The sequence below is a fragment of the Mustela nigripes genome, chromosome 1 (genome assembly GCF_022355385.1).
Source record: "Mustela nigripes isolate SB6536 chromosome 1, MUSNIG.SB6536, whole genome shotgun sequence".
NCBI lineage: Eukaryota > Metazoa > Chordata > Mammalia > Carnivora > Mustelidae > Mustela > Mustela nigripes.
Genome location: NC_081557.1, coordinates 48754705 through 48764817, shown reverse-complemented (window position 1 = coordinate 48764817; position 10113 = coordinate 48754705). Strand labels below are relative to the sequence as shown.

Here is a 10113-nt window from a genome sequence, read left to right as displayed (position 1 = left end):
CACTATGGTCCCCAAACTCCATCTCCCAACGTGCCCCGGCGGGCTTCAACGTCTCGTCTTCTTCGGCTTCTGGGAAATGTAGTTTTTAAAGCGTTCCAACTCCGGAAAGGTGCTAGGCTTGAACTAAGGCTCCCATAAGGCAGTGCGTGGATCACTGCGGTCCTGTCCGGTCAGCCATGAGCGGGTAACGGGATGGACACCCAGGGTTTAGTGGAGCGGGGCTGAGATGCTGGAGTCCCCAGGGAAGAAAGGATATCAGCTGTGCAACGTCTCTTCCTGCCGCTCCTTCAGATCGCCGCCGCTCTGCGGCTGCGACGTTGCTCAGCCAAGATGGAGCCGATGGGGTCGCCAGGGCGCCGTAGTGGCTGAGCCGCCACGAGCACCAAGGGACTGGGAGGCAGCGTCCAACGCGGAGCAGCCTGAGGGCCATTGGGAGGCCCCTGGCGGCAAGCGCACGCGCAAAGGCGGGACCTCGCAGCCTCAGTAAACACCGAAGAGCGCCTGCGCTAACGAAGCTTCTCGGGATCAACACTTGGGGGCGCCTTAGCGAAGATAACAGTAAAATAAATAGTATGGTTGAAGTCTTGGGTTCTTTCTGTTGTCCTTTTTCTTATGGTTTGTAAAACACAGACCCCTTCATTGCCTGTCTTAATTTGATCTTCATAGCAGGATGATAGGTTTTGGGGTTTGGGTTTGTTTCGTTTTTGGTGTAATGTTAGTTTTCCATCATATATCCTTATTATTTCACAGCAGGTTTTTTACAAATGGGACAACGGGTCAGAGAAAGTCACACAGCCAGAGTCCTAGCATAATACAGTGTGAAGGACCAGAGACGGTTCAGGATTCACAGGCCCTAGCCTAGGCTCTGCCTCTCATTTGCTGTAGTTTGTAAATGGAAAGAGGTTGTTGGGAGGATTCAATGAGATCCAGGCGTGAAACTAAATTCCCAAGCAGTCTATAAAGGCAAAATATTATAGTCAGTGGTTGCAGATTGAGGGGCCCATTTCCTCATTTTACAAATTGCAAAACTGAGACACCCAAAAGGGGCAGGAGCTTGCTGCATGTATCAGTAGTCTGTGAGAAAGGGCTGAAGCCCAGCCCTACCGCCACTGAGCCGATGGCCCTTCCCTGCACCCCAAAGATCAGTGTCTTTGTTGGATACAGGCTCAGAGATAGACTTTACTCTGAGAGCCTGGGGGAAGTCCCTATTCCCAATCCTTCTCCTACCCAACTTGGCCCTAATGAAGGAGGGCCCTACTCTCTTGAGATGGCTACCTGAGGCAGGAAGCTAAGGAGGATCTGGAGATTGCTGGGAAAGAACAGTGTTGCTGGAGCCGTACAGACTCTGCTTCTCAGGACCATGGTCCAGGCAAGGGAAGGAGCCCAGGTGTGACAGAAGAGGGGGTAGTGCTAAGGGAATAGACCCTGAATGGGAAGGAGTGGGAGGACGTGGGGCATTGTTTCAGAGCCTGGGAGGAAATGGGCACTCAGGTGGCCATTTGTGGCCAGTGACAGCTGGAGGTAGTATATAGAAAGGGCTGATGATGAGGAGAGGAAGAGATGCTCATTTTACTGAGGCTGTAGGAGCCATTCTCCTGGCTAGGTGAAGCAGCCAAGTGGTACCACAGGCACAGCATCCCACCCCCCAGGATCAGGCAGCTGCCCACCAGAGAAGTGAACTTTTCTCTGTCCCTTGTAGTGGTGGAACTGAGCGGTACCCAGCTGGTTCTCTCTGGAAGGCTTGTCCTTAGAGGTTCTGGGGATAGGTGGTGGGGGAATTCTGGGGGACCCTGAGTTCTGGTTGTAGATGGAGACTTCTCAGGCAAGTCATGTAAGGCAAATGTTTGTATAACTGGAAATCTAAGATTCTTCTCAGTTCCAAGTATCTAGTTCTCTGGGCCTTTAACACTTACCTGTTTTCAGCAGGGAATACAGGCTACAGAGGAAAGGACTCCATTAAGGACACACAAGGAGTTGGGGTAGAACCAATTTAGGATAGGGATCTTTCCATTACATGGCAGTGATCAAACATCTTCATCAAACATTTATCGAGTGTCTGATGTATACTCTGAGAGCAGCTACCTTGGGGTAGCAAATAGGAGCCAGGATTGCCATTGGACCTGGCTTTTAATCAGCCCTGTTTGTGACTTAATGCTGTTACCCTGGGTGAGTCATAACCTCTCTGAGCCTCAAGTCATCTGTAAAGTGGCAGTAGTAAGACCTATCTGGGGTGTGACTATGAATTAATTGAGTTAGGAGCTGCTAAACACCAAGAACAGCACAAGGCATGGGGTTCACACTCAGTAAACATTAGCCACTGTCGTTACTCATGAACATGGATTGAAGCCGGGTTCTACTAGAGCCAGGCAGGGGGAGAGATGCTGCAGCCCCAGGTCTCCTGAGCTCCCAGATACTTTCCCTCCATGCCCTGGGACCCTGTGTTTCTGGAAGTCAGGAGGCGGTGGGGGGTGATGGGGACCCACATCCCCATTTCCTCTTCTAGCCCTGGAGACCTGGCCGTGAACAAGTGCCTCAAAGAGTGTTTACACCTCCATGTGCAACACGATTCCCTTCCTTACAACTTGAGGTCCAGAATGAAGGTGATGCTTGCTCAAAGCCGCGTGTTACAGCCCTGGGCAGTCAGACTCAGAACTGACTGGGGTCTTTAACCCCATCAGGGCTTGGTGTCATGCACAATCTTTCCTCCCTGCAAGGCAGAAGTCCAAAAATGCTAATAGCAGGAACTTGACCTGCCCCCTCACCCCCATCAAAGCAAGGACTGGAGGGCCGGGAGGGGCCCAGGTGGGCCTGGCATCAGGTACCCTACCCCCAGCTCACCCTGTTAGACGGTAGAGGTCTGGCCCAGTGGTAATTTCAACCCTGGTCCAAGCCTCCATAATGGAGGTCTCCTTCAAACCCCCTGTTTACAGAGGAGGAGAGAAAAACCCAGAGAGACCAAGAACTCACCAAGAGCTCCACAGTGAGGTAGGAGTGAGTCTGGACCGAAATTCTGGTCTCCTGACATTAGGTCAGGGCTCTCTGCCTGGCAATCAATTTGGAGAGGGCAGAGCATAGCTCCATCGCTCCCTCCCAGCGCCCCCTCAGCCCTGCTTGGATCATCCCTGATGCTGCCACCTGGGGGGGCCCTGGTGGGGGAGAGGCAGGGGCGAAGTGGGTGCTTGGAGAGGTAAGAAGAGGCGGAGTAGAGGACCTGGTCAGAGACCGGCCCAGAGCTGACCTGGGACAGGTGCCCTGGGGAAGCTCTTCCTGGTGTGGTGGCTGCTGCAGGATTCCAGGGCCTTACTGATGGGTCTGAGGCAGCAGAGGATAAAAATACCGTGGGAGCACACTCCTGGAGGAGGGGAGCAAAGCAGATTCAGGAATGAGTCACAGAGCCCAGCCCTAAATTTAGAAGGTGCTGAAGGAGGCAACCTCCCCCAGGGGAGAGCACCGTGGAGATGCCCGCTGAGTGGGGGCACCAGAGCCTCAGAGCACGGGGCAGGGGCTGGGGGAAGCTGCCCGTGCAGCCTTGCCTTGTAATGAGAAAACAGACATTTTGAGTTGCCGCTTAGGCATTTTATAAGTATTCACAACCCTGCTCACACCCAGAGTCTGGACATTTAGATGAGGACCTGAGCTTCGGGTTCCCACCACAAATTCCTGCTCAGCTCTTCCTGGTCACTTCAAATGACCACTCAGAGCTGAGCCTGTGAAAATCTAGTGACCTCCACCCTCATCTCCTTAGAAGGAATAGGGGCTTGTGGCCCTGCTCTCTGTCCCCTGCTGGCTGAGGAGCCGGCTGGAGGACTGCCCTTCCCCTGGCTCGTTGAGCCTGTTCTGGGATCTGAAAGTAATTCATCCCCTGACTTGACTTCCTTTGTGTGAGTGTACTGAAACTGCGCCTTCAATCAAAAGGACCTAGGGTTTTCACTTTCCCAGAGTGTGAGCTCAGATCCCGAGAGAGCTACCAGCCAACCCCATGTGGGCGATTCATGCCTCCTCGTTCGGCAGATCCTCACCTACATATTCCTTTTTTTTTTTTTTTAAAGATTTTATTTATTTATTTGACAGACAGAGATCACAAGTAGGCAGAGAGGCAGGCAGAGAGAGAGAGAGAGAGAGAGAGGGAGGAGGAAGCGGGCACCCTGCTGAGCAGAGAGCGTATTCGATGGGGGGGGGGCTCAATCCCAGGACCCTGAGATCATGACCTGAGCCAAAGGCAGAGACTTTAACCCACTGAGCCACCCAGGCGCCCTGTCACCTACATATTCCTGACAGACCAACCCCGAGGTCTCTAACACGTGCCTCGTGAAAGCTGAGACTGTCCCGGGCCTGGACCACATATGGATTTGGACCCCAGAATGAACACTGAGCCGGGGCAGAGCCTTTAGCCCCATCCTCAGAGTCCCTAGTGTGCCTTCCCCACACCAGCCCTTCCTCCGGTCCTGGGAACCAGCCCTGGCACGTGGACATCTCAGTTCTGTCCTGCCCACTGGCTGGTCACGGCCACGCTCCCCATGTATACAGCTGTTGGACGCTGGTGGCGGGGGACGGGGGGGCATCTGTGGGGACACGGAGCTAATGTCCTCCTGAGTGAAGGCCTCCAGAAGGATACCCATCCAGGCCTTTGGCATCTGTTTGGGAAAGGGGAATGAGGAAGGGGGACAGAATGTCCTAGGGCTCACCTCTGCTTGATTCTCTACCTCCTGGCTCCAGATGAACCCAGGTGGCTTCTTTTCTTCACATCAGAAGAGAAAGGTCCTACCAGGTCAGGGAACAAAGATGCAGGAGAGAGGCCATCCTTGGGGACAAATGTCAGACCTCAGGGGAAGGGGGCTCAGGAGCGGTGGCCTTTATTGAACACTCAATGCTTGCCAGGCACTGGAAGAACTGAGACACAGAGAGCTTCAGTAACTTGTTCTTGTTCTCCATCACACAGTAAAAGGTTCTAAGCAGACAGCCTGGCTTCCCGGCTCCCCAGCTCCAGCGCTTAGCCATCAGGCCCGAGGGCTGAGCAGGTGTATGTCACGGCATCTGCCCGGCCTTTGTCCCCATCCTCCTTCCACACCCTCCAGTCCCTGTGTCCTGGAGCTCTGGGAGCTGTGCTCTGGGCCTGCAGGGTCTTGCTGCCCAGGTTACCCCCAGGTTTGGGGGAGGGAGGAGCCTAGCAAGATCCCCACACCATGCAGGACCTCACAATGTACAGAGCCCCCTGCCAGCCTCAGCCTGGTGGGGGAATCTTGAATGCCACTGCTTGACAAAATAACAGGCCTAGAAAGGTGCTCAGGGTAGGTAGAGTCTGAAGCAGAACCATGAGGACCCCCTCCATGGGAGGGCCCCAGACCTGGATGGCCTTGCCCTCCTGGGTCTCCCCTGCTGATGTTGTCAATCTGGCTCTGCCGCTCCAGGAATCCAGTTTGATTGCTGGGTCGATGCAGCCTTCCAAATGCCCTGGAATTTCCTGTCAGAGGCTCCTGATCCATCTGCCTGACCTTTGGCCCTCCCTAAGGCTGTGCTCAGGCCACTAACAGTGCAGGTAGAGGTGTCCTTGCATGTCTTCAGGAAGGACAAAATTGTCTGGCTCGTCTACCCAGGCAAGAAACCGAGCATGGGCACGAGTGCCCCTTTTCTGGCAGCCCACACAATTTCCTTCTTTCGGTTTCTTATTTTTTAATCTCAAAGCTGGGCCCACAGCACCCTGACTCAGGCAAGTTTCCACCCCCTGGGATGAGAGGGCCTCTAGGGAGCACTTCAGATCACCCTTTGGCTGGTGGGAGGGGCTATTGCTCTTCCTGAGGGGAGAGGCTCCTCTGTCAGGCCTGCTTGGGGAACTGGGACCTGCCCAAGGACACAGCCTGGCCCACAAAGCTTCCCCCACATCCCTCCTGCCCCACACCCAGGGGACCACCACAGGGACACCAAGGGTGGGTTCTGTTTCTTGCTGGGCCTTATTTTCCTCATCTGTGCAATGGGGCTAATGGTCCCTGCCTGACCTTCCACCTCAAGTTGCTGTAAAAGTCAGACAACATGAGTATGAATGTTCTTACTCTGGCCCAGCACCTCCTCACAGAGGGGCTGTGTGTGTGTGTGTGTGTGTGTGTGTGTGTGTACGCACACAGGTGTGCACACGTAACAGCTGCGACTCCTGGGTGCTGTCTGGGGATTGAGGTCTGGAGAGGACTGACTTGCCAGCGGGCAGAGCTCCGAGGATTTGTGCTGTGGGTGACAGGTTGCCAGATGTAGCCAGTATTGGGAGCTTACTTATACGAAAAAGGATTCTTTGCCAACCTGGAAATCAAATTTTACTCGGTGTCCTGTGTTTTATCTGGCAACACTCCGTGGGTGCACTGGGTGACCTGGTGTGCCCAGGCCCATATAGCTGGGTGGGGCTGGCCATGCAGGAGACTGAGGGGGCATGTGGCTGTGTGGGACTGTGACAGGACACCAGTGTAAAGGTCTGTGGCTATGACAGCATCACCAAGAGAGGACAGGATGTGGGTAACTGTGGGCTCTCTGGGACTCCCTCAGGCTCTAGCTGCCCCCTCAGGGCAGGGTTTGGGCTGTTTGCTCAGCGAGGCCCAGCAAGGGTAGGGACCCACCCTGGGCAAACACTTAGATCCGGCTCCACATGGGACTGGGCTGCAGAGCTATGGCCACCTGCCATCAGACTGTAAAGGGCACATGCCTCTCAAGGCCAAGCCAGCCCTGGGGGCCTCAGAGTGCTCTGTCCTGGGCCCTTCCAGAGGGGCCTCTGGAACTACTTCTCAACTCTGTTGCTTCCTGGTGACATCACACAGGTCACTGCCTGATCTTCTAGAACAGTGCCCCCAGGACATTGCCTCGTTGCTATGGGCAACCTGGGAATTCCTCCACCCAAACTGGCAGGCTGGGTTACCACTGAGGAGGGGGTTGGGGGGAGAAGGGGCCAGGGGGGGCCCTTCTCCTAATCTCCCAGAGGGGAGATCGGGGCAGCCATCCATCTGTCTGACTAGATGGTGAGTAGGAGGGAACACCCAGGAGCAAGTCAAGACTTGGTGGTCCTCATTGTCCAGGACACTGGGGAGGGTGGGGGCTCTGGGCAGAGGCTGAATCTTAAGACAGAGAAAGGCTGGTGACTGTACCCAAATCCCCAGCTACAAGGGAGTGAAAGCGGTGGCATCTAATGGGGAGCAGGGGTGGAGCCTTGGGTTAGGAGCTGGGAGACCTAGGTTCTTACCTCTATTTTGTCCGTGCTAGCTGGGCCTTTGTTTCCCCATCTGTACAGTGCAGGTAGCATTAGCCTGAGGATCTCCGGTTCTGCTCTCTCTGTGAGGGGTATGTGGAAGGCCCAGCACTTGCCCAGTGCCGATGATGAGGTTTGCTAAGCACCTTCTCCTTCTCATATAAGCTCCTGCCTTCCACACCCACTCTGATTCCGACTCTGTGATGCCCCATTCTGGGACTCAGGAGCCAGACCTGGGCCGTGCTTTGGGGGCCCAAAGAAATACCTGGACCTACCTCCGGTGGAAGGGCCCTATGATTGGAGTAGGGGGCTGCAAGGGGCCGAGCAGGGGGCATGCCTTGCCAACCTTTTCACTGTTTAATCTTTCATGAGAATTTTAACAACCATTGTAATGAGATGTTACCTTAACACTTTTGGTTGGAAACATATCATTTTTGGACGGTATATTCTCTCTACCTCCCCTCCCAGTTATATTTCTGACTATTTGGGGGTGAAACTGCCACACGTACAACTCTTTTCATTTCAATAATTCTCAGAGAGTAAGTATTTTTATTTTAGAAGAAGAAACAGGCTTAGAGGGGAATTGTCACCTGCCCTCGGTCACACAGTTAGGAAACAGTGTAGCTTGGATTTGAACTCAGGTCCACAGGCCCTTTGCACTGCCAGGCTATGGGAAGCAGGGGTGGCCAAGTTCTAGAACTCCTCTCCAGACTTCTCTCCAAGGTCCTTGTCCCAACCTGCCTGGGCGCACTCTTCTGTCCTTGAGCAGACAGGGTCCTTCTCTCTTGCTCAGGGGTGTTTGTCAGTCATGTTTCAGAGGCTGTGATAAACCCCTGAGCTATAGATACCTAAATTTGGGGGGCCTGGGGGGCTTGCAAGGACAAATGAATGATGAGTAGAATGGGGAGTGATTGTGTCCATCCACTGGCTAAGCTAGCTTGGCCTGAACCCAGAACCCAGGGTTGAGCCCAAGGCATGGCCATCGAAGCAGGGGTACCAGGCCACTTATTTCTTCTGACTCAAGACCAGGAAGATTCATTCTTGGTTAATCAATGGTTTCTGCCATCTGTACCTCCCTGAGTTTATGGTCTCTCTCAGACTGGCAGCTCTCCATCAGTCTGCCCCTTACTGCTGTCACCCCACCATACCTCTTTTACCCCAGACTGGGTGATGGGCATGAAAGGTTTATTGCTCTGGTACTTGCTGTCTGCTGAGATGTTGCTGGGGCCCTAAGAATGCAGGACCCACCAAGCCACTGTTCCCATCTCTTTTCCTTAGATCCCAGAGGCGACAGCTCACAAAGTAGGCTCTGTGGATTCCTTCTTTGAGTCTCCCAGCCGCTTGACTGTGATGTCAGATAAAACCACTGAGGCCAGGGGAGGGACAGTGACCTGTCTAGAGTTGGGGTAGATAGAGAGGAGGTACACAGCAGAGAACCATAGGCTTGGTTTCCTGAGCTTCGAGCCATCCCCCTGCTGCCCACGCCCACATATTTAAAGAATTTGGGTTAGAAAGGGTGGGGTGATTATCTGACTATTACCCCCACATACTGGAGATTGAAGGTGATCACACCTCATGGGGACCTGCAACTCCTTTTACAGGATTTACTTTGCAGAATACCCCTTGAGGTCACCTGCCATCACAGCTCCCTGCTCACTCTCCTGCGCTTGTAAAATCAGGCCTGATTCACAAAGGGCTTAGAGCCCTAAGCTCTGTAGGAAGAAACACCTCTATCTGTGAACCCCCTGTGACAACTCATCTTTCTCTAGCACCTTTAGGAAAAGCTATTCCATCCCAGCACTCTAGGATGGTGAGGATAAGAGGTTATACATTCTGATTCCTTCATTCTACGGACAGGAAACTAGGGCCCAGAGAGGATGGAGGCCCCAGAGCAGGGAAAGGAACTCTGGGGTGGGAGGAGGCTGAGATCTGGGTACTGAATAGGATGACTATGTACTTGTTCTGTGACCCTGGGCAAGTAAGCTGCCCATCCAGGTGAACTTCCATGGGCCCTCCCTGCCCGTTGGTGGTGAAGGGCCAGTCACTTGTGTGAGTGAATGCTCAGCCTTGGGCCATCTGCCATGCTCATTCTGGCCTGGCTTGGGAGAAGTTGAACTATTGGCCTCAGTTCACAGAGTGGCTGGAGGCAGGGCTGGCACTAGGACCCAGGGGGGCAGATGGCAGCCTCCCTGGCTGGACGGGACGGCTGGAGGAGTACTGGTGGAGGTAACCCCCCTCCGCCTTGGCTTTGGAGCTCTGGCCAGCTCTGCCTGGGGAGGAATAGGGGATGCTCTTGAGAGCCTAGTCTAGTCCATGGGAGGTGTGCGGGCAGGTGACTGGGTGCTTAGGACGGGTGGTGGTGGACGATGGCCAGAGTCCTGGGCTGGAGGGGCCCTGGTTAAAGCTCTCACTTTGGAGTAAGACTCAGAGATGCTACCCAAGTCTGGTCAGTCTGGGAACCTGGAGGCTAGTAGGTTCGATCAACTTCCTTCTGGGTTTGCGAACCTCACTGGGAACTAAGTTAGAAGTGTGTAGGCTTGGTGTGCCTCGTCGTTGGTGGGGGATGTAAGCTTCGGCATCTCGAGTTGCTTTTGACTGTGGCGGGGGTGTGCGCCCATGTTTGGGTCTCTGGAGTGTCGTGTGTGGGTGTCTCTGGGATGTCTGGGGACAGCGTGCCTGTGTGTAAGTAGGTTGTTGCAGGGGTGTATAACTGTGCGTATGGGAGGGGGGTGGAGAATGGGCTCCCAATTAACTTCCAGAATCGCTCTTCAAGCACCTCAGGACCCCTCCTCCCAGAGTCCATTCTGACTTGGCCCCTTCCTGCCCCGTGCCCAACCCCGGGTTGAGGACTAGTTCCCTCCAGGCCATGTCCCTTCCCGGGGCGGGCGGGG

The 10113-nt window shown here is 54.3% G+C and overlaps 1 long non-coding RNA gene across 1 annotated transcript; it reads right to left on the bottom strand.

The window, feature by feature from the left end:
* Window positions 1-874: 874 nt before the first annotated feature.
* On the bottom strand, window positions 875-5693 carry LOC132024171 (uncharacterized). The gene is made up of 3 exons (XR_009406187.1): window positions 4686-5693; window positions 3239-3352; window positions 875-955 (listed from the first exon to the last, which is right to left on the bottom strand). It is a non-coding gene; the product is annotated as an uncharacterized LOC132024171 (long non-coding RNA).
* Window positions 5694-10113: the final 4420 nt, after the last annotated feature.